The sequence below is a fragment of the Lissotriton vulgaris genome, chromosome 6 (assembly GCF_964263255.1).
Source record: "Lissotriton vulgaris chromosome 6, aLisVul1.2, whole genome shotgun sequence".
In the NCBI taxonomy this organism is placed as follows: Eukaryota; Metazoa; Chordata; class Amphibia; order Caudata; family Salamandridae; genus Lissotriton; species Lissotriton vulgaris.
This window is the reverse complement of record NC_141694.1, coordinates 832,881,025-832,906,299: the sequence shown is the minus strand read 5'-3', so window position 1 is coordinate 832,906,299 and position 25,275 is coordinate 832,881,025. Positions and strand designations below refer to the sequence as shown.

At 44.7% G+C, this 25,275-nt stretch overlaps 1 protein-coding gene across 2 annotated transcripts in view; it reads left to right on the top strand.

Annotated features, from left to right (window-relative positions):
• LOC147708069 (potassium/sodium hyperpolarization-activated cyclic nucleotide-gated channel 1-like) overlaps window positions 1-25,275 on the top strand; it is a 1,702,968-nt gene that overhangs the window by 768,995 nt on the left and 908,698 nt on the right. The window contains exon 3 of one of the 2 annotated variants that reach the window (XR_015296489.1): window positions 20,231-20,324. The exons of the other annotated variant lie outside the window; for it this stretch is intronic. The gene's annotated coding sequence lies outside the window, so the exon portion shown is untranslated. Of the gene's footprint in view, window positions 1-20,230; window positions 20,325-25,275 lie in introns of those variants that run through there. 2 annotated transcript variants of the gene reach the window in all.

The following is a 25,275-nucleotide window of genomic DNA, read 5'->3' as shown; positions in this document are numbered from 1 at the left end:
GACACCCAGGGCCCAGTACAAGGGGACTCCGCCTTTCCCCACTGCCGATAGCGCGAGTGGCAAGGCCTCAGGAGGTACCTCTAGATCTCAGCCTCCGAGTGTCTCCCAAGCGTCTGCAGAGGTGCACCTCTCACAGACAAACAGTCCAACCCCAGCCCCCGGAGTCAGCCTGGAAGGGGGAGATGGTCAAAAGAGAAGGAGGGTAGTCAGGGGCCGGGGAGCCTCTCCTGATGCGCCTGCTGCTCAACCCATGCAGCCAAAAAGACGGTATCTAGTCTCCGATGTCAAATGTGAGGGCAGGCTGAAGGTGGGAGGAAAGCAGAGGTGCCGGGGAGTCCCTCCTGAGGCTCCCGCCACGTGAAGCCAGCTACCGGTCAGCCCATCACCAGCCCCCTGCCAGTCACAGCTTCAACCTCCCAGTCTGCATCGCAGTAGCCCATGAGGACAGGGGGGGCCCCTACCCCATACCCCCTGCCACAGTACACCCCCAATTTGTACCTCTCGCGTGCTGGGGGACCGCGTGGAGCAGCCCCAGGCTGTGACACCCTGGTCAGTACTCGGATCTCCCCTGCCGGCACAGCCCAGCCCCTGGAGGGGGGGGAGGCCCAGGCCACAAGCCTCCCCTTGCTGCCCGAGACGGCAGCCCGAGCCCCCAATCTCTAGTCCACTCACCAGACGGGAGGGCTCACGCAGCGCGGGAGTCCGCCTCAATTCTGGGGCGCAGCCAGGCAGGACGAGGCCTCACCTCTAGTTAAGCGGGAGGTCACCACACGGCAGGCTGTTTGGGAACAGGAGCAGCTAGGGAGCTCGTCACCTCCTCGATCTCTATACTCAGGCAAGTCACTTGGCGCGCAGGGTATCCAATGGCAACAGGAGCCGCGTCGCTGGCAGGCACCCGGCAATCCGTACTCACTAGAGCCCCAGGACTCGGTCAGTGGGAGCCACCATCTTGTGGCCCACAGGCCTCGGGGTTTAGGCATCCGCGCGGGCCCCACGCTCAATAGGCAGCAGTTTGTGTCATCGCTACACAGCACCAGCTGCAGGGTATACCAGTGACCAGATTCAAAGGTTGGATGGCAGCCGAAGGTGGTGGGATGTGAAGCGGATGACGGGGGGACACCTAAAAAAGGTTTATTCAGAGCTTGTGGAACCTGCAAGAAGTAAAGGCTGCATATTGATGATAAGCATAAGGACTGCTTATACTGGTTATACTCTGGCCACAAGCAAAAGGAGCGCAAGGTATGTCATACCTTTTCTACCAAGACTATTGAAAAAACAAGAAGGAAGCCTTTTCTTGTGGCTTCAGAGACTGAGAAATTGAGATAATGTGGTATCTGATGAGGAGAGTGATAGGTCATCTAAATCTTCCTCAAGAACACCTCAGAAACAACCTTTAGATGACCCTGTGGGCTCATTGTCACAGCCACCTAAAAAAGATTCAAAAAAGTCTGTTGAGACCGCGCAGAAACAGACTGGATCTACCACCAAAGCCTCTCATGAATAAAAGAAGGCTTTAAAGACCAAGAAACCAGTTTCAGAACCTAAACACCACCTATGAAATTGAAGCATACCTTCAAAAAACCTACCTTAGCTTCGCAGTTGAGCAGTCCGTCGATGATACCACCATCGAAGAGAAGATCATCAACTGAGGTGATTCTAGTAACAACGACGGTGTCTTCAATTAACACTCTGACAGTGTCTGTGGTATCAATGTCATCATCCATGACATAGTCGATGGGTAACGTACCTTTACAGTTGAGGAAGCAAATCTTGTCGTTGAATTCTTCATCGACGCCGAGGAGTTAACTTTCGTCGACGACCGATCCATCGACGACACCACTCCAGTCGACGGAGACCTCGTTGATGAAGGCTTCCACGAGAGAAGCAGTGTCGACGATAGAAGTGTCATCGGCGTTACTGTCGATGAAGATCCCTGTCGCCGGCAGTTTGCCGTCGACGACGACAATTCCTTCGATGGAGAAGCAGTCTTCATCAATGAAGATGATTCTGGCAGTGATGGTGTCGTCGACGAGCCCGTCGACGACACCATCGAAGAGGAAGGAAAAACATAAAATATCAAAATTGCAGTTAACACCAGCTGTAACCTCACCTAGTCAGGTGCAAGCTCTTATGCCATCACAGTTTTCAGAAGAGGATGAGGAGGACGAAGATTTTGACAACAATAGCCTTTTTGGGGCGGCCTTGAGCCCAACTGATCTTCATGTCAAATACCAAGAAGAGTCTGATGAGGATGATGGTTATGGATGTCAATATTACCATCCACAACAGCAATATCACCAACAGGAGATGATGTGCCTCCGTCAAGTCTGATGACAGACCTGCAGTTTATGCTGGTGGACTACAAGAGGAAAATTCCTGCCAGAGCAGAATATCCAACAGACTCCACCTCCTCAGCCATCTCCGCCTGTTATTCCACAGATACAGGTTTGTTCTCCTGTTCTTTAACAGACTCCTAGGGTCCAGCTTCCTACTCAAGCTCCTCTTGTTGAGCAGTTAACATACTGTGATGAGGAAGTTGAGAGAGAGGAAGGAGAGATTCAACAGGATGAATGGGATTCCTACATCATCCCCGCTCCGGCATCTCCACCTCCCCCACAAGCAGATTCACCTCCGGAAGATATTGGGGGTTTCCACAACCTTCTGGAGAGAGCTGCTAAGCGTTTTGATTTACTGATGCTTATGCATCAGCAAGACTGTTTGCTGTATGATTTCAATGAGCCTTATAGGAAAACAGTAAGATCTTTGCCTATTATAGATTACATATGGAAGGAGGGGCTAAGGATAATGCAAAATCCAGTAACAGTTACACCTGTGTTGCCAAGACTAGACAAAAAATTTAAAGCTCCGGAAGATGCTCCAGCCTGTTGAATAGGTCATCCAAAAGCAGATTATTTAATTTCACAAGCAGCGCAGCAACGCTCTAAAAACTCTTGAGCTCCCCTGATGGCTCCTCCTAACAAAAAAGGAAGAAAGCTTGACAACATCAGCAAGCGTTTTTCAATGATGTCCGGTATAACGGTCCGAGCAGCAAACTCTGTGGCTTTACTGGGCTGTTATATAGGCTGATGTGGTCGGACTTGTCAACACTTTTGGACAAGCTTCCACCAGATGACAAGGAGGAAGCGAAAAGAATTCTACTTGAGGGCGAATAAACTGCCTCTAAAGTTATAGAATGTGCTTTGGATGTAGCGTCCACTGGGTTCAGGCACAGTAGCGGTCGGCAGTAGGTGTTTCTATAGGGCGGTGACGTGGGCAGGAGGAGGGGCAGGGTGGAGGGAAATAATGTATGGATTACGGAGTTGTACAGGTAAGTAAACATTTAAATACATAAAACGAATTTCGTTGCGCGCACTGCATCACATTTGGTGATGCAGTGTGCGCAACGAAATTCGTTTTATGTATTTAAATGTTTACTTACCTGTACAACTCCGTAATCCATACATTATTTCCCTCCACCCTGCCCCTCCTCCTGCCCACGTCACCGCCCTATAGAAACACCTACTGCCGACCGCTACTGTTCAGGCAGCTAGCAGGAGCACCCGTCTTGAGGTGTCAAGAGTGGCTCAAAGCCACCACATTCAGGCCTGAAATACAATCAAAAATCCTTGACCTCCTTTACAATGGTGGATACTGATACGCTAAATCTCTGGGGACTTTACAGTACAAAAAGACTACTTTACGTGGAAGAGCTTATCAATATTACAGATCAGGATACCAACAATCCCGTTATTCAGCATATCCTGCGTCCGCTCAACAATTTAGACCACAGTATACTAGTCACCAACCACCTGCGGCAGCCTACAACATGGCATCTTTCAGAGAAAAATCAGGACCCCAGGGTAAGGATTGATAGAAAGAGTTCCTTTCAAGTAGAGAGTAAAGTGGTTTTATTCCCGGTTTTTCTTGACACAGAAGAAACTGAAAAACTGGAGACCGATCTTATATTTGCGTAACTTAAACAAATTCCTCAAAAAACAATTGTTCCGTATGATTTCTATTCAGGATGTGCTTCACCTCCTCAACAGAAACGATTACATGGTGTCACTGGATCTTCAGGACGCATATTTTCATATACCCATACGCCGAAAGCACAAAAAGTTTCTAAGATTTACAGTGGCCGGCAGTCGCGTTCAATTCCGCGTCTTACCCTTTGGATTAAAATCGGCTCCACGCATTTTCACGAAATGTTTGGCACCAGTCGCAGCATTTCTAAGGGAGCAGCACCATCAAATTTTCCCTTACCTAGACGATTGGCTTCTCAAAGACCCCACATACTGTTGCAGGGATTCTGCTCATACACAGAACTGTACACAGAGACCCAAGACCTCAGTGAATTGTGGTGGACCAAAAAACTCACCTCAGCAGCACCTAGAACCCCTAACCGACTAGCATCAGTGTCTCATTAGCTCTTCGTCCTATAGCAAAGTTACCAATGGTTAGACAACCCAGAACATGCAAATTAGGCTACTCTCAGGAATGGTGGGAATCAAGAGCACTCATTTGTTTGTTATTCTCATACCAGTCCAAAACGTGAGTAAATAGAGACACAGAAAAGTTTAAAATGTTTATTTTAACGACTTGCTCTAAGATGCAGTATTTTTGCTAACATAAACAGGCATATGATTAAAAATAATACGATCAGCATTGTTACAATTACATAAAACACAAAAGGAGAAATCCTATTATAATGATAGTGGAAACAGGTCCTATAGTGCCTTGTGTACCACTCTCCCTTGTTAGGAACTATGTTTTATAATAATAGAAGGTCTCTTAGGCTTGAATGGGGAACCCCATACCTCAAAGGTCAGTAGAGGTGAGTCAGATCAGTATCTGCAAAAGCTCTCTCTCTCTCTCTGGAAATAGATTTTCTCCAAGTGCCCTAATCATGCATGCAGTGCAATATTAAAGGCGTTAGAATTTCGGTTAGCGGCAGCTTTGTGCATGTTGTGTCTAGAGCGTGGGCCAGTCAGCCTGAGTAACAGCTAACATTGTTATGATAACCTTGGAGGCTTCTGCACTAACTGTGCAGACTAAGGTTGCGATGTAAGTCTAACGAGGGAATGAAGGCCATCGCCCACTGGATGAGGAGTCCCCGTCTGAAGCTGAACTCGGACAAGACGGAGGTACTCATCCTTGGACCCACCCCCTCAGCCTGGGACGACTCCTGGTGGCCGATCACACTGGGAACAGCACCAACACCCACGATCATGCACGCAACCTAGGATTCATCCTCAACTCCTCCCTCTCCATGGCTAAACAGGTCAACGCCGTCTCCTCCTCCTGCTACAACACCCTCTGCATGCCCCGCAGGATCTACAAGTGGATCCCGACCGAAACAAGAAGAGCGGTGACACAGGCCCTCGTCAGCAGCAGACTGGACTACAGCAACGCACTCTACGCAGGAATCCAGCTAAACACCCACGCCGACTACAACGCATCCAAAACTCCTCTGCCCGATTGATCGTCAACGTCCCCCGCCGCAGCCACATCACCCCCTACCTGAGAGACCTACACTGGCTCCCTGTCGACAAGAGGATCACCTTCAAGCTCCTCACCCACGCACACAAAGCACTCCACAATTCCGGACCAGCCTACCTTAACAGCAGACTCAGCTTCTACACCACCACCCGCCAGCACCGCTTCACCAGCCTCGCCCTCGCCGCTGTCCCCCGCATCCAACGAACGACCTCCGGCGGCAGATCCTTCTCCTACCTCGCTGCCAAGACCTGGAACACCCTCCCTACCCACATAAGGCAGACCGAAGACCTACTCTTCAGAAGACTCCTCAAGAGCTGGCTCTTTGAGCAGTAGCAGCACCCCCTCCCCTCAGCGCCTTGAGACCCTCACGGGTAAGTAGCGCGCTCTACAAGTACTCTGGTTGATTTATTTATTGATTCATAGGGATGTTGACGCCACTTGGGGATGACAGGAACTTCTTTTTCACAGGCTTGTATTAATAACTGAGGATTATGGTCTGAGTGTGTGTGGTCTTATTAATCAATGTGGCATATTGTGGGGGGTAGGGCGTTTGACCCTATTATACGGTTGAGTGGTACGTTTAGGTTGTGCAGGGCCTAATATTAGGAATTACCTCTTAGGGTTGGATTAAGTGCATGCCAGAGGACCACAAAGGTCCAATGTTTCATCCAGTCAATGAATGCGTATGCGTTAAATACAGCTACTGTGCACTGCAGCGGAGGAAAAGAGTGATCCAGAGTAATCTCGATAACAGCATTAAAATTGCCACCAATAAGCCATGGGATCCCGCTCCATCCAGACAGGACGCCGGACATGTCGTGCAGGTAGGCAACCTGATCCATGTTGGGGGAATATAGCTCACCCAGTAAGACCTGCCTACCGTCCAGTTGACCTCGGACAAGCACATATCGACCTTCTGCATTTGTCACCACTTCTTCTGCAGTGAATGGGATTCCCGGTTTCACCCATGTCATCACCACTGGGACACATGAGGAGTAGTTTGTGATAAACACCTGGTCCTGCCAGCGGTACCAGAGGTGTTCAGCTTTGGAAGATACCAAATGCAGCACTTGTAGTAGTGCAATGTGAGCGCACCTGCGCCAGAGGTAGCAGTACACAGCATACCCCTCTCATTCCAAGTGATTATATTAGTGTGCGTTGAAGGGTCAATGCATTGAGTCTGTGGGTCCTCATTCTACCCTCGTGTGTGAAGGGCTGTAATGCCCATGCATGGGCCAGAGAACAAGTCTAAGAGGCAGGGCAAACAGTATGTGGGCAGCAGAGCATGGCCTGAAAAATCATAATCAAAGGGGGATAGATATCTTAACCCCTTCGATGCTGATGATGGAGCGGTTCCGTCATCAGCATCGGTTGGGCTGTGCTGATGACAGAACCGCTCCGTCATCAGCACAGCACCTGGGGGAGCACTGGCGCTCCCCCCCTGGGGCATCGATCGTGCCCACAAAAAAACAGGGATGGCAGCGGGAGAATTTCCGCTGCCACCCCCGAGCCCCCCCACGCCTCCCCATGACGTCAGCGAGCACAGCACGCGCCAACATCATCAGGAAGCGCTGGACGCTCTGGAAACCATTTGTTTCCAGCGGGTCCAGGAACAAGAGGTAAGTTTGGGCCTCCGGTGCGCTGGGCGGTATTTCTTTGGGCCTTGAGGCACCCGGGGAGGAAACAGCGTTTCCTCTCCCCCGATGTCCCAATGAAGGGCATTCCTGGTGCACTATCGCGCACAGCGTCGCGATCGTGCACCAGGAATGCCCTGCACATATAGCCTGATTTTTTGGCGTTTCTGGCCCCAGGGGGGGGGCAGAAAAGCCCACTAGAGCCAGGGAATTGGATTATTTTTTTAAATTGGAAGTGACCATTCGCTTCCAGGGGCCTTTTTTTTTTTAGTATATTCTGCCCCACCGGGGGCAGATCGGTTTATTTATTTGGCCTTTCTGCCCCCAGGGGAGGGCAGAAACCCCCACTAGACACCAGGGAGTGTTTTAAATTTGAAATGGAAGCGACCCCTTGGGCAAGGGTCGCTTCCTTATGGGCCTAATTAATTTGTAAGACTTTTCTACATCCCCTCCCCCTTGGGGACAGATTACCTATATTTTTGGCATTTCTGGCCCGCGGGGGGGGGGGGGGCAGAAAAGCCCACTAGTACCAGGGATGTAAAAATAAATAAATTGGTTGATTCTAGGGGACATATATTTGTTTATGTGTATTCAGTCCGTTTATTTGGCCTTTCTGCCCCCATTTATGTAGTGACATAAACTGTAACATAGCCTCTTATAATGTGTATTTTTTTTATTTCTTGTGAATTGTAATGTTTTATTTCCCTCTTTTTTGTTCTGGTTCAAGGCTTTTGATCTTTAGACTGTTGCAGGTTGTGGTTTTGTTACTGGTGGTTCTGCTGTTTGTGTAGTTGCATGTGTTTGGTAAGAGACCTTTTTTGTACAGTTCAGTTCAAAAGCTTTTATTCGGTTTGCAAGGCACAACCATATAAGCAGCACAGAATAATTACATAAACATCATGTTCTAATCCTATTCAACATATCAACAACCTATTTTACGCATTCATTTGTTATTGAATATACACTTGTAATAATACAGGAAGTTTAAAACCAACTGTACAAAGTGTAATCATCGCTAAAATAACATTGCATATTTGGAAAAAGTGGCTAGTGCAAAATTATATACAAAAAAAGTGCAAATTTCGCAAATCAGTGCCATATACATATTCGGCAGTACCTCACACCCTTGATCAGTCTTAGATATTTAACTAAGCAACAAATTGCAGTTTTTAAGCCCCATAGCCAATTTTTGGTCTGATTACGGCTGTGCAAATGTACAATAAAGTTGCTAGTACAAATAAATAAAAGCTTTAGTCTATCTTAAAAAATGTATACAACTGTTAGACACACTATCAGAATTTTTTTTTTTAACTAAGTACATAAAGATAGTAAAGTGACTTGTGCCTAAATCAAAGAACTAACAATTGTTTTTAAAACAAAGCAAATCGGGTCTCCTGAGGTGCTATTATACCGAGCTATAAAGGATTTCATAATATAATAGATTTTCTAGCAGCTATGCATTTAAGAATGTAAATTGCTACATAAAAACAAATGTCTGGGCTTTCCAGAGAACTTATCAATTTCATGGCGTTTACAGTGGATCGAATGTTATACTTTAAAAAGATAGGCTTCAGGTAAAATTTTCTTAAAAAGGTATAAAGTTTACAAAATAATAAAAAATGGCAGCTACTCTGTTTTGACGAGTTGTCGCACGGACATTCCATACTTGATCCTTTCCTCATGGATGGGAAAGCTACAAGATGATGAGCAATCCCTAACATGAGTCTTGTAAAAACAAAGCGGTGTGAGCTTCTTGTTACTTCTGTAAAATAGGCCTGAAAACCTTCATATAGACCCAATTGCTGATAGAACACTGCTGTGGGTTGGTCTTCAAGCAGGGTTCTTCGTGCATCTCTTTTATACGCGCGAAAGGTACTCTTAAATTCCTTTTTGGATATCTGGGCTATATAATCTGGTTCTGTGTAAATATTAACATTAAATAAAAGCTTGAACCAGTGATGAATATAATTTAACCATAAAATACGGGAACAGTGCTCTAACTTTATACAGTCCATAATTATCGATTTAGTGAACTCTGTCTCATTTTTAGACCAGATAGACCCCCATAAAAGAAGGGAACGTAGAGCTGCAAGTGTTGTGAACGTATCTAGGACCCTAATTAAATAGTCCCGATTCATGCCCTTATGTGGTTATAACAAATCATACCCTTATAAAGGCATACGAATCATATCCATATTTAGTCATAGCCAATGCAGCCCAAATACGGCAAGGCTAATTCCCTAGACTCCTAGAAAGTACAATGCGTTCTTTAAACAAACCAAGCCTCCAGCAGCCCGGGAATTCCCCCTGCTTCTGTTTTGATTTGTCCTGGAACTCCTGAGAGTCCTGAAAGAACTGAAAGTTCTTAGTGACGTCTTATGTCCAACCTTACGTCAAACTCGGCAGCTTCCAGGTGTAAATATACCAGCATTTGCCTTAAGCAAACACACAGTGGTTTGGAGCAGAGCGGCTATCTACTTACCCAAAGCCCAGCTGATGCGATTGCCGAAGGAAGCCGACCCTCCCATTTGATGCACTGAGAGAGACGCTGTCTTTTCTCCTGCCGAGAAATCCAGCTCCAGTGTTTCCAGTCACCCTTGCGGGTTGCTGGGAGATCGAGTCCTGAGAAAGAGATACAAGACCTCCTTCATTCTAAAACCAAGGTACCGCGCTGATTAAATCCTTAGATAATTCTTGATTCAGATTCTTGGCAAAACTAACTTAACTTAAACTACATCTCACTTACTCCTTCCCACGTACTAGGCTTAGGTTAGGTACACCGGGGTAGGTGTATTTTAGAAGCACCAGTTGAGTACGTTTAGTCAACTTTTGTCATTGTATGTATTGTACATATTTTATACGTTTTAAGTATCATATGGTTCAGAAACCATATAAATGCTTTTACAGTATTATTTCATAATACTCCTTTTACTGTACGCACTTTACTTTATGACACGTATTGCAATTGTGGCAATTCACTTCTCTTGCATGAGAAAGAAGACTGCTCAATAAATAACAACTTTTATTGAAAACGCCCGTCTCTCTATTTCTCTGCACTCTGGTGAAACTAAGCATGCACGATTGACTGAGTGAAATAGCTATCTATTGTTTTCACACAACTCTGGAGATATACTCCTTATTCTGGAGGGAGCAAAGTTGTCATGTTTATGCGGTTGTCAGAAACTAATCCCTTCTTGTCTATTCAGGAAAGTTAACTCCTTCCTGTTCACTCGAGAAAGTTTCCAGTGACCTCTGAGCTAGCTGGAATTCATAATTAAGTCTAACATATTCAATAGAGACCTAGTCGACATCAGTCCTACGTCTAAACTATCGTTTATGTTATTCCAATGCGCAGAGCCTATTGGGAATATAGGAACTACACTACACAAGGTCAGCAATGTAATCAATGCCAACCTCCTTGTGGATCAATTCAGTAGTTGCTGATGTAGGAACACTAAGTAACCGCTTGAGGAACTTATTTTCCTCCTGCTGAATTGATTTGTCGAAACTATGACCCCATACGCCACCCCATAAAGGGTAGAAGAAACACTCCTGGCATCATAAATGATTACCATATCCTTTAGTCTATGGTACCCAAGTTTAGTGGCAAATCTAAATATACTGTTTGTGTTCCTGGTCATCTTAAAATGTAAGTTAGTAAATTCATTGTGCCATTTCCCGTTACCTGAGAAGGTTATGCCTAAGTAGCAAAAGGACTTGACCATTTCTATTTTTGTACCGTCCAAGTAAAAAGACGTTGTGGTATTAGTTTTCTTGCCTCATGACATAAAAAAAGTTTTAGCTTTGTTAATTAAAAGTTTTCTGCCATTGATAAAATCTGTAAAATTGTTAATAAGCCTTTGAAGTCCGATCGGTGTACGCGAAATTAAAACGGCATCATCGGCATACAGTAGAATAGGTACAGCCTTTCCATCTATCTTTGGGGCGTCTACTGGTAACTGTCCTAAAACTTCATCTATTTGGTTAATAAAAAGTGAAAATAAAAGAGGGGCCAGAACACAGGCCTGCCGAATGCCTCTTCTCACATCAAAAAAAGGAGTACGTTCACCCGTTGGCCCATATCTCACACTACACGACAGTTTTTCATATACTCGAGCCAAGAAATACACTATCTCCTTTGGAGCCCCAGAATTGAGCAGAGTGGACCACAAGAGTGTGTGGTCCACCAAATCAAAAGCACTGCTCAAGTCGGCAAAACATAAAAATAGATTACCCGCCTTCACAGTTGTGTATTTACTAACGAGTAGATCTAAATTCATACTTTGTTCTAGTGTACCTAGGCCCTTCCTGAATCCATATTGGACAGGGGATAAGATCTTATTATCGGTGGCCCAAGTTTCTAATCTCATTAGTAAAATTCTGCTCATAACTTTTATTGATGAGTCAAGCAGTGAAATAGGGCGATAATTACTGGCCTCAGAGCGGGAGCCCTTTTTGAAAAGGGGGATAATTAATGGCTGGCCCCATGATGGAGGGAAGTCCCCAGTAGCAGCCGCATTAAAAATTCTCGTTAAAATTGGGGCCCACAGATCCTTTTCATCTTTGTATAGGTCTATAGGTCTATGGGTACCATCCGGGCCTGGTGCCTTTCCCCCTTTACTTTTAGCAAGACCCTTGTATACTTCATCTATACTAATTACGAGGGGTAGTGTGGGCCATATAAATTCATCATTTAATATTAAAGATAAAATTATCTTATCCGGGTTAAAAATATTGGAAAAATGTTCAGACCTAGCTGAACAATTTACATAAGATGTCAACTCTGGTATGCTATCATTTTGTAAAAAGGGACAGTTTACAGTTTCCCAGAACAATTTACTATTTTTTGTATCGGCTGCTAGACTTAACTTATCCCACGCTTCAGTTTGGAGTTCCTTTTTCCGGGCCACAATAGCCTGCCTATATTTAAGTCGAAGGTCATGAATATATGATTGGATACGGGGTTTATTGCTTAAGGCTAATTTCAGATCTTCTATTGCCCATGTGCATTTAAGAGTAAACCATCCAGATTTAGCGTTTCTGGGCCTTTAATGTTCCTTGTTAGAATACCTTTAATAGTAAGATTAATTTCTGCAAACACAACAGGCAGTGTGTGTGGATATACCTTATCATCAGGCAATGTTCTATACCCTCCCTACACTTAATTACCACCTCCCTCTGGATCTTTGCAGGGACTACTCCTTCCCATTTAATCCTCATGCCATTTGGCCATACTGGGGTTATATCACTAATGCATTCAACAGTATTAGAATCTTTTTTCCCCCAGTTTAACAGAGTGATGGAAATACTATTGTGGTCACTAACCCCCACCTTTTTTGTACAATTTCAAAGTAAATGTGTTGTTTGCAAAGTGTGTAATAATACCAGTATGTTTGGTTTCTGTTTTTTGAGTGTCTAAAAAATATTTTGCATTTGTGATTGATGTGTATTTTGTTTTCTGTAGATTATTTTCTTTCTTTCTAGTGGGATACCGTTGACTATTTGCGGTGTCTTTGCAGAGTAGGTGCTGGTGAGTGTAGCTGTCCCTTGTAAGTGAATTGTATGGTTTTTTAGTATATAGATCAGTATATAGGGCCCAATTCACAGAATGAACTTAAGACTCAATCCTAAACCTACTACTATTTTGGTATTCACAGAATGCACCTACTACTTTTGGCATTCACAGAATGAACTTACTACTTTTGGTATTCACAGAAGTTAGGATTTTGTCTTAAGTTTGTCTTAAGACAAACTTAAGACAGACTTAAGACAGACTTAAGACAAACTTAAGACAGACTTAAGACAGACTTAAGACAAAATCCTAACTTAAGTCTGTCTTAAGTCTGTCTTAAGTTTGTCTTAAGACAAACTTAAGACAAAATCCTAACTTCTGTGAATACCAAAAGTAGTAAGTTCATTCTGTGAATACCAAAGGTAGTAAGTGCATTCTGTAAATGCCAAAAGTAGTAAGTGCATTCTGTGAATACCAAAATAGTAGTAAGTTTAGGATTGAGTCTTAAGATCATTCTGTGAATCGGGCCCATAGATCTTTGTGATACATTTTTTTACTTACTTTTCACGGTGTTGGTTGTTGACTTTTTTGTGCAGTCTCCTTTCTTAGTAAGGATAATGGCTAGCCGCCGAATTTTGATTCTTCCTCTGACTGACTCTGATTCTGAGGCAGAGGTGGGAGAGGAAGATTCAGGCAGTGAGTTTTCTCTCCACATGGTATCGTCTGATGATGAAGATACTCTCAGTGAAGATGAAGCTACTCTTGGTGTGGATGGAGTGCCTGCGTTAGAGGAGGACATTAATGTGCCGATAGTGCGGCAAGAGGCATCTGGCCTGCAGCCTGGGGCTGCAAGACTTCCCGTTGGTATAGTGAGACAAGAGGCATCTGGGCTGCAGCCTGGGGCTGCAAGACTTCCCGTTGGTATAGTGAGACAAGAGGCATCTGGGTTGCAGCCTGGGGCTGCAAGACTTCCCGTTGGTATAGTGAGTCAAGAGGCAGCTGAACGGCAGCCTGGGGCTACAAGGCTTCCTGTTGAAAATGCTGACCTCAGGGTTGACCCAGGCATGGTGCAGCCGGCATTGCCAGACTTTACTGGTGTTCCAGGGTGTAGGGTGAACACTGAAAACTTTTTGCCGATTGATTTTTTTCAGTTGTTTATGGATGATGTGTTTTTGACAGAGATTGTTGAGTAGACTAATTTGTATGCCGAATAGTTTTTGAGGGAGAACAGTGCCAGCCTTAAGCCCCACTCTAGAGCTACTCGGTGGACTCCCACAAATATGGAAGTGATGATGAAGTTCTTGGGTTTAACTTTTTTGATGGGCTTGCTAAGAAAGCCATCAGTGGCTTCATATTGGTCTACTAGTCCCTTGATGGCAACTGCTATATTTCCGGCAGTCATGAGTCGTGATAGGTATTTGCTTCTGCTTCAGATGATGCATTTTGTCGATAATGGTTAAGCTTTGCCATGAGATCACCCTGATTGTGACTGTCTTTTCAAGATTCGGCTTGTCATTGATCACTTTGTTGATCGATTTTCTGAGATCTATGCTCCAGGGAAAGAAATTGCAGTGGGTGAGTCTTTGGTGTTGTTCAAGGGCCGCTTGGTTTTTAGGCAATACATTCCTAGTAAGAGGGCATGCTATGGAATTAAGCTGTATATGCTGTGTGACAGTCAGACTGGATATGTCTCTAATTTCAGGGTGTACACCAGTAAGGGATCCGGGATTAACCCCCCTGGTTGTCCATCCACTTTTGGAGTGACTGAGAAAATTGTGTGGGAACTTGGTAGAGGTTTATTTAACAAAGGCCATCATATATATGTAGATAACTTGTACACTGGTGTGCGGTTGTTCAGGGAATTGGCCAAAGTGGACACTGTTGCTTGTGGCACAATCCGCTGTAACCGTAAAGGTTTCCCAAAAGAACTTGTTTGTCAAAAGCTTGTCCGGGGACAGTGCAGTGCAATGCGAGGAGCTTCTAGCTGTGAAGTTTTCAGACAGGAAAGATGTCTACATGTTGACTACTATCCATGATGAAAGCACTGAACCGGTGACTGTTTGGGGTGAGGTTTCTGAAACGTGCAAACCTGTGTGCATTTTAGACTATTATAGGCACATGGGTGGTGTTGACAGAGTAGATCAGAGGTTGGAACGGTATGCTGTTCTTCGTAAGGCTTACATTCGGTACAAGAAGTTGGCTATCCATCTTTTCCACTTGGCAACCTTTAATGCTTTTGATGTGTTCCAGGAATCTTGTCCTGAGTCAAAGATGACTTTTGTAAAGTTTCAGGAGTCTGTAATAAGCAGCCTTGTTTTAGTGGAACAGGCAAGTGTTCCTAGACTTGGAGTGGTGGAGGATGTTGCTAGTGTAGTGTAGTTCCTATATTCCCATTATGCTCTGTGCATTGGAATAATATAGCCTATAGATGTGACGTAGGACTTATGTCTACTAGGTATCTATCGAAATATATTAGACTTAATTGTGAGTGCCAGCTAGCTCAGAGGGCACTAGAAACTTTCTCGAGTTCACAAGAAGGGATTTAGTTTCTGACAACCACATAAACATGACAACTTTGTTTCCAAGATAAAACTGATCTTCAGAGTCATGGAAACAATAGATAGATATTTTACTCAGTCATTCGTACGTGCTTCTTTTCACCAGAGGTGCAGAGAAATAAATAGACGGGTGTTTTCAATAAAAAGGATATATTGAACAGTCTTCTTTCTCAAGCATAGAAAATTAACTGCTACAATCGTAATACTGGTTGCAAAATATAATGCATACAGTAAAAAGAGTAGAATAAAATAATACTGCAAGAGCATTGTATGGTTCCTAGACCATATATAAATACATACATAAATAACTGAGGCAAAAAAGTACTCAACTGGTGTGTCTAAAATACGCCTACACCGGTGAACCTAACATAAGCCTAGTATGAGGGAAGGAGTAAGTGGGGTGTAGCATAAATGTAGTATCTTTTGCCAAGACTCTATCCAAGATTTCTCTTAGGGTCTATCAGCTCCGTACCTTGGTGTAGAATGAAGAAGGTCAGTCTCAGGACTCAATTTCCCAACAACCTGCAAGGGTGGCTTGGAAACACTGGAGCTGGATTTCTGTGCAAGAGAAAAGACAGAGTCTCTCTTAGTGCGTCTGCTGGAAAGTCGGCTTCCTTCGGCACTTGCTGTAGCAGGGTGCGTCGAGGAAGTAGATAGTCGAACTGCTCCAAACCACTGTGTGTTTGCTATGGCAAGTGTGGGCATATTTATACCGTGAAGGTACCGAGTTTGACGTAAAGGTGGACATAATAAGGTCATTAACCCCTTCGCTGCTCATGACGAGCTCAGCTCGTCATGCAGTACACTGGTCGTGTGCTCATGAAGAGCTGAGCTCGTCATGAAACAATGCAATCCTGCATTCCTTAGCACACAGCGGGAAAATGCACCGCATGCATGTGGTTAAAGAGTCTCAGTTCGTAGAAAACTCCATGAGTTCTTGGACAAGTCAGTATTCGAGCAAGGGGAAATCCCTAGCTGCTGAAGCCGAGTTTTCCAAGAAATTATTGTAATTTTCGGGACTAGAGGAAGTAGCTAAGTATGGGCGAAATGTGCAAATTTGCGGTACGCGAAGTCGCACGAAATCGAATTTGCTCTCCGCAAAATCCGCAAATTCATGCAAATTTTTTTTGCGTGTTCCCTGGGCGCTTTGCATGTTTGCGGGATTTTTTCAGCGCAATGACCGCGAAGTTACCCGTGCGGTCATACATGGGCGCGGCCATCTTGTTTCGCGTGTTCGCGTTGCATATTTCCGGTTCCGGGTGCCAGTTGCATGCTCGCATTGTGCATTTACTACGTGCGGGCCGCAATTACGTGTTCGCATCCATTTTTGCGTGTTCGCAAGAGAAATGTCATGCAAACTTACCCACGCGGTCCTCAATGGGCGCGGCCATCTTGTTTTTCATTCGTTGCTATGGTTCTGGGCATGCTATTTCAATCCTTCCATAATCTTTGCAATCCTTTGTTTCTTTGAACTTTTTTTTTATCTTTTTTGCTCATTATCTATCTCTCTATTATTCTACATCTATATTTTGTGTTTTCTTCAACTTTTTGTTACTTTAATAACTACTTTTTTTGTTTAGCTCTCTCTTTTTTCCCCCCCTATTCTTTTCTTCTTTTGCCCAATACCATGGCAAAGGGAGCCGGCAAGTCAAAGGGGAAGGGTCCTGCATCCCGTAGCCGGCTCCCTTGCGGGCGCTTAAGGGCGCTTGAGGGCGGAGAATGTACATGCCAGGGAAGACTTTAGTGCGGCGGAGGTTGCTGCACTCACCTTCTATGTGCAGGGCCACCTCCCCAAGACCGTGGCAGCAGTGGGCAGGCTCGGTTTAGGGTATGGCCTCCGGGAGCGTCGCCAGCTGTGGGATAAGGTGTGCCGGGCCATGCATAGGGAGTTAGGGGTCCGGCGCACCTAGCAGCAAGCGACGCACCAGTGGTCGGACCTCCTTGACCGGGAGCAGGACCTGCTCCACCTGCTAGGTGTGGAGATCCCTGGCCTACATTTATTATGCTTATTTGTTTGCAACTTTGTGCTCATTTGAGAGCAGAACTGCGTAATGATAGAGAGACTAGAGACTCAAGGTTAGTCCTTCCTTTGTACACCTGCTGCCACTAAGAAGAGATAGTGGTGAATTGATAGGTTGAGTATATTATTTATGACTTGTTATTTAGTAGTAGGACATTTTTTAGTGGTCTGCAATCATGATAACGGACTGTGTCTATCACGTCGCGTGCTGCTGAGTGCTGGCAGTCGTAGTAGAACCTTTTTGTTGTTGGTGTAGTTAGTGATTTACATAACTTTCCTAGTAGACGGTCCGCGAATCCAGCAATACTGTACTATCCTCCTAGTTGACCAGATCAGATAGGTCAATACATGTAGTGCAATTGTTGGTAATTTGTTTCCCCAAGATAATTTTAGATAGTGGTCAAAGAAATCAAATATTTCAATAAAACAATCATCCATGTTTCTGTTTATTTCATGCAAAATATATGTATAAGCACAGGGACAGAGAAGGAATCAACCTGAATAATTCACACTGGAAATCATTAGGGATTTTTTTGGAAGCCCTCACTCACCACCCTGGGTGGTGACATGCTTCATCATCGGCGGTACAAAAGGGGGTGGTGAAGGACGGAACATCTGAATCAATCAAACACTCACACCCAGTCAAAAGATCTTGGTTTAATCCATCACCGTTCTTTAGCCCACTCTGCTACCCCAGTTCAGACATGGCTATATACAAATCAGTCTGACCCTGTGCCTCATGGGAACAGTCCAGCCCGAACTGCCAAGCCATGTCTTCCCTGGACCGGAAACAAGCTTCCGAGGACCATTTTCTGGCATTCCAGCAGTCTTCAGCCCGGCTTGCTTGAATCCAGTGGCAAAGTGAACAAGGGACTCACGTCTGAGCATACCCTGTCACACTTATGGCGGCCAAAAGCGGTACAAAAGGGGGTGGTGATGGACGGAGCATCTGATTCAATCAAACACTCAAACCCAGTCAAAAGATCTGGGTTTAATCCATCACCGTTCTTTAGCCCAATCTGCCACCCCAGTTCAGACATGGCTATATGCAAATCAGTCTGACCCTGTGCCTCATGGGAAAAGTCCAGCCCGAACTGCCAAGCCATGTCTTCCCTGGACCGGAAACAAGCTTCCGAAGACCGGTTTCTAGCATTCCAGCCGTCTTCAGCCCGGCTTGCTTGAATCCAGTGGCAAAGTGAGCAAGGGACTCACGTCTGAGCATACCCTGCCACACTTATGGCGGCCAAAAGCGGTACAAAAGGGGGTGGTGATGGACGGAGCGTCTGAATCAATCAAACACTCACACCCAGTCAAAAGATCTGGGTTTAATCCATCACCGTTCTTTAGCCCACTCTGCCACCCCAGTTCAGACATGGCTATATGCAAATCAGTCTGACCCTGTGCCTCATGGGAACAGTCCAGCCCGAACTGCCAAGCCATGTCTTACCTGGACCGGAAACAAGCTTCCAAGGACCGGTTTCTGGCATTCCAGCCGTCTTTAGCCCGGCTTGCTTGAATCCAGTGGCAAAGTGAGCAAGGGACTCACGTCTGAGCATACCCTGCCACACCTATGGCGGCCAAAAGCGGTACAAAAGGGGGTGGTGATGGACAGAGCATCTGAATCAATCAAACACTCACACCCAGTCAAAAGATCTGGGTTTAATCCATCACCGTTCTTTAGCCCACTCTGCCACCCCAGTTCAGACATGGCTATATGCATATCAGTCTGACCCTGTGCCTCATGGGAACAGTCCAGCCCAAAATGCCAAGCCTTGTCTTCCCTGGACCGGAAACAAGCTTCCGAGGACCGGTTTCTGGCATTCCAGCCGTCTTCAGCCCGGCTTGCTTGAATCCAGTGGCAAAGTGAGCAAGGGACTCACATCTGAGCATACCCTGCCACAGTTATGGGGGCCAAAAGCGGTACAAAAGGGGGTGGTGATGGACACCCATTTGGCACCTAGCGTATCCTGCAACCGGACCATGGTCCGGTTGCAGGATAAGCTAGGTGCCAAACGGGTGTTGGGCGTTGCGGGCAATGTGCCATTGTCGCCTCCACCCCCCTCCCGAGACCTATGGGGTGTGGATCTTTTAACCTACAAACTATACAGGTTCCTCAAACACTGAGGTAAATCCCACTACTTGTTGGTTTGTTTTTTTGCACTTATTTTGTCACCTGTTTTTAACTTTCACGTCCTCTGGTAAGGGTGGGCCTTAGCGCGCCCACACCGCCGAGGTACACATCTAACGGTCCTGAAGAAAGCTAAACGGGTGTTGGGCGTTGCGGGCGGTGTGCCATTGTCGCCTCCACCCCCCTCCCGAGACCTATGGGGTGTGGATCTTTTAACCTACAAACTATACAGGTTCCTCAAATACTGAGGTAAATCCCACTACTTGTTAGTTTGTTTTTTTGCACTTATTTTTTCACCTGTTTTTAACTTTCACGTCCTCTGGTAAGGGTGGGCCTTAGCGCGCCCACACCACCGAGGTACACATCTAACGGTCCTGAAGAAAGCCCAGTAAAACTACACATATACGGGCAGAAACATGTCGACCTCACTCTAAGTGGAAATATCCAAAATAATATTTGGTAGATTTCCAAACACATACAATTTTAACCATGTCAGGCTGACCACTGAATAAAAACATTTTTCTGGTACAGCTCCTTGACATTTTTAAACTACTATTTTCACACACTATTGTCACAAAAAACCAGCTCCGCAGTATTCTGGTGTTGTAGCACACCAGGGAGGCACTCGGCTTCTCCTGGTGGGCCCGATGATGAAGCATGTCACCACCCAGGGTGCTGAGTGAGGGCTTCCAAAAAAATCCCTAATGATTTCCAGTGTGAATTATTCAGGTTGATTCCTTCTCTGTCCCTGTGTTTATATATATATTTTGCTTGACACTGTTTTGTTGTTAAACATAGACTGACCTGGGGGACTGAGAGTGTCCCTGTTTTTCCATCTCTCTCTAATTGTTACTACTGTGTTTATTTCATGATCATCAGCACCTCCCAGGGGCAAGGAGACTACCACAACAGAGACTCCGGCGGAACAAGGTGGGCAGCAGGATCGGTCCTCTGCAGGCTCGACTGCTGGTCCCAGTAAGTTGTTCTATTGTTATATTAATACTTATACTTCCCTAACTTTACAGCTCCTATTAATTACAAACTGTTTCCTAATTGTATTTTTTACAAAATAGTCTTTGACCTTCTTCTAGACTGTTTCTACATTCTTATCCTGCCTCTACCATCACTCTCTGTGCTACTACTATTTAATATTATTATCAGTCGATCTGTGTAGGTAGCTAAGCTTACCCAGTCGGCAAACGGTGTTAAACAAAACTCTGATCCAGCAATAGCTCTAGGCACTGAGTGCAGTCCTCTGGGTTGCCCTTGCTGTCTATTCCAGTCTTCTTAATGTAAGTGCTTTGACAATTTCCAACAACAAAATGTTGATGCGTCCACCAAGAATAAGCTAGTAGTTGGCTTTTTTGATTTGATAGGAGCACATACCATACCGCTAGTGTTTCAGGGACTATTCTGCACATACAGAAGTATGGACAAGAAAAATAGGACATTGTTGATGATAGGTCCAGTTCGACTTTCTACATACGTCATTCGGAACAGATGTTAAACCCCCAATCCCCTGACCGACTATCTAGTGTGTCTGACCAATGAACATGACCCAGAAGAACAGAAGAAGACTACCGCAGAGTCCCGACCTATCAGAGTCACGGAAACACGCCTGCAAAGTGCAGTAGTTCAAATCCTTCCGCTCACTCACTCATGAACAAAAACCACACAGTGTTTGTTAGTTTTAAAGTTTTATTTTCAAATAAGATATAAAAAAACTATTTCTTTATTTTTAATAGCGCAGTATTCTGAGCGAGCACTGGTGATAGATGACGTTAAAGTTTAAACAACATTCCCTTGAATCAAGATACTTCAACTTAGCACATCAAATTATTAGAATAACTGTGCGGGAGCCCCCACCTTCTTTAAAGTACTTAAAGTACTGCTGGTGATGAGGAGTAGGTGGTGAATTGTCCTGTTGGCAGAAAGGCAATAGAATCTTCTGTCTGCAATTAGAAAAATGGTGCACGTTAAAAAGCAAGCATTCACCAGTTGTGCCAAAAAGTGTAGCATTTAATGGCTAACCATATAAAAGGTTAACACCCTCCCCAAAACCGTCACTTTTCATTCCCAATAATTAAAAATTGGTTATGTTATGTATTAACATTTTCTTCCTTTACGAGACGAAATAGGGGGTGGTGTATGGCATCTGAAAATATGACATGTTTTTTCTAGACGTCACAACATCGGATGCGGCACCTAACACCACCAGTGCCGGGGCCAGCAGTGCGGAGGGGTCGACTCCAGGGGGTGATGCGGTGGTGCCACAAGTGCTACCAGGAGGAGCTGTGGGGGATGGCTCAGCGGCGGCGGACAGTGGTAAGTTATTATACTCCTTATTTATTGACATTTTTGAGTAGGCTCGCAAAGGAGTGTATGATGTACTGTACAGTAGACAGTACACTAGTACAAGTACACTGTACTGTTAAGAACAGTTACTACTTTAGAACTACATTTTTGCCAATCACGGAGAAGACAGTCAACCTTGACTTAGCAATAGCATTAGCGGCGGTAGTTCTCGCGTAAGCAATGGCCCCCTCTATTTGACTTCAACTCAGCTGGGAAACTTTTATCATGAAGCCAAGTCATATCAGATGAACTTGAGGGATGTGATGAACGAAAAGGGAAAGAAGGGTGAAAGGAAGGACGAGCGAGTTGTAACATTTATGACTGTAAAGAATGATATGTGTTTTTGAATGCAGGCAGAGGTGGCTGATAGGAAGGAATCAGATGCATGGCTGCTTGAAGCAGGGATGGTTGGAGGAGAAAGAAAAGATGACTGCCTGTGTTGGTGAATCAGAAAATGCATGTGTAGTGTGCATTGCAATATATCATTTGGGTCAAACTCAAATGCAAGTCAAGACGGTGGTTTACCAAATAAAATGAAAAGGGTGTTAGTTGGTTGTTGAGAAAAAGTAAACTTGGTACAGTTGAGACATTAAGAAGAATGATAGACGTTTACTTTGGAAGCCTGGATGGTATCTTCTTCTTCCTTATAGATAGCAGAGGTGTATGTAGTAGAGCAGACGCTCAGTGGATGAAGAGTGTTACTTTGAAAAGCATGTCCGTGCCAGAGTAGCAAAGCTGAGGAAATCCAAATACTAGAAGTTGTGATTGTTCAGAAATACTCCCTTGACTAACAGTACAGTTGTTTACTTTGCAATCACAGCATATATTGTGTATGTATTGTATAGTTGACATTATATCTAGTCAAGTCCCTTCCTCCGGCAATTACGGGTACCACACTCACTCCCTATGTTAATAATTTTCTTTCAGCTGTGTCATGGGTGGACTATCGCTGTTGTTCACTCAATCTATCAAAACAAAGCACCTAAAGTCATGCATCATATAAGCAAAGATCATGTGATCGGCAGGATATCGATCAGAAATGAATAATCTTAATTTTCCTTTTGTAGTAGTCAGGGCCCTCGGGGGCAGTGCGAAATATAAATTACATTGAGCAGTAGCCCTTGATGTAACCGAGTATGGCCAGTGCCACCCCTATAGAAAAGTAAGAGCTTCCCTATCCCCACCTGTATGTACTGCTTAAAGTAATGCGTGTCTGCGTCATCATGGCTTGTGTCTGTTTTTCTTGGGTGCAAGCTGAGTGAGCTGGCATTATGCCGGCTACCACAAGTTCACGTACAAGTAATTTCTTTTGCAAAACAAGAGAAAAAAAGAAGACTGGTGTAGTCTCTGACTATGTAGTAGTGAGTCCATAGTGCTGCTAGTAGAATTCCTGAAACTCCCACTAATGTCACAGGCCTAAAAAGACGGCGGAAAGATACATGCCAAAATGTTATACTGTGCTTGCAAGTTGCTAGTGTTACTGTGAAACAACTTTCTGTTGAATTATTTTGAGTTAATGTTAAAGACTATTGGCTACAGTATTTTTATTTCTTTCTTCATATAGATGCTCCGCAACAAAAAAAGCTCACCCGGAAGGAGGGGGCTGTCCGGGCCAGGGCCTGTTACCTGGAGGCCATTTGCGCCAAATATCGGCAGCTGTGGGCTCGGGAGCAGGAGGAGGAGGAGGCGGCAACTACTGCATCCTCCTCCAGTGCCCCCGGGGCCACCAGCCAGCAGCCTCCAGCGAAACGGCGCAGTGGTCCGACAGCCTTCCGCCGCCGCCACACAGCAGCAAAAACAACAGTTGCCCCCCCAGAGCCTGTATGGCACATCTGCGCCGCCTCCGAAAGAGATTGGACTACCTGGAGCGTTTGGCAGAGAAGCAACAGCTACAAAAAACAAAGGGATGGGTTGAGGGTCCGAGGGAATATTTAACGACCTCAACACAGTTACATTCCCCCTAACAAGATATAGAATACATAAAGAGTAACTGTGGGTCTTGAAAGAAAAAAGTCTATGTGTGTGTGGATGACTATGTGTATGCTTCCAACTTAGGGCAAACAGACGGACATTTACACTGTGTGAAAAATATGCATCAGTTACTTTTCCTGTGCCGCCCAATTCATCATCTGGACTACTTCACATAGTAGGCAATCCGTGTTGTAACCATCTCTAGAGGTATTTTAGTGAGATGGTTAATTGCAGTGATGTTAATGCCCAGAATGATCGGTGGCTGTTATATGTTTGTAACTGAAAGCAGTGCATATGTGAATTGTGAAAAAAAGGGGAAAATGTGCTTGTGTTAAAATTGGAGAGCGTACGCAATACTAACTTTATTCTGGAGTCGTGCACTTCCAACAATAAAAACAAAAGAGTGCAAAAAAGTCAGATGGTTCAAACAAATAACTTCTGACTGGGTTTACTGGTCGACATGTTTCTGCAGAGATTTAAAGACCCAAAGTGGTGTCTACCGCTTCTTCAGGACCCATTAACTTTTTGCTACTGCTCAGAAATTATAAAAAAACTGTGAACACACAAATGATAAATATCACCTGTTCACTCCTGGTAGTCCTCCTGTTAGGATAGAAGAAATCCAGATTTCGAAGTCACCATAACACAAACACATAGACAAACACAAGAACAAAGTAGGATAACAGACCATCATTAGTATGGGTTAGCACCAGCTAGATCTTTTTACATATAGGTTCAACTGACCCTGATTTAAAAACAAAGTTGCAAAATCAACCTCAGGCTCACCTCAGTTGTGAGAGGAACGTGCTTCTCCTCACCTGGCATGGAGCTCAGGATAATGGGGCAGCGCTCTAAAGTATAGAAAATTGTTTAGTTGTAACAGTCTCCGCGACCACTGAACAGATAGAGACTCTGTAGGTTTCTTAGTTCAAAAGAGCTAACACAGTAATGGCTCTCCCGTATAGTCCTCTGTGCTCTAAACGTTATACTCAACATCTAGTTGATAGTAGAGCCATAAGGATCATCTGTGTTAACCTTTTTAGTAGACAGCAGACACAGATCAAAATGCCTCAATTTTTGGTATAAACGTTACTCTTATAGCGTTAGAGTGATGTAAATAGCAACCTCTAATGAGTAACGAACTAAGTTGTATTTTTCGAGGTTGTTAAACTACTCGTACTTGCTAGTGAAATATTCGCATGTATAGAAGACTGCTCTCCACTGTGCCCTCCCTACTGGATATGATGTTTCAAAGCTTGGTCCTTATGCCACACCATTCTTGTCAAATAATCTTACCGACTAGCTGTTGTCCAATTTTGCTTTAAAAATCTAATTGCCGTACGGGACCTGTGTCGCTATGGGGAACAAAGGTACACGCCCAAAACGCTATGTTTTTAAACGCTATATGTTTTGAGTTTCGAAAAACCAGCAAGCATTGACGCGGTTATTTCCGGGACATTTTTAGCAATCACGGAGAGGAATGGATACCACAGTTGGACTATACGGCATCCCATTAGCCCCATGTTACTAGGAAGACCAGCATTCAACTGCGTGTATTTACCCGTCCAAGTTACAAAAGCGCTCAGCCTCCTGGAAGC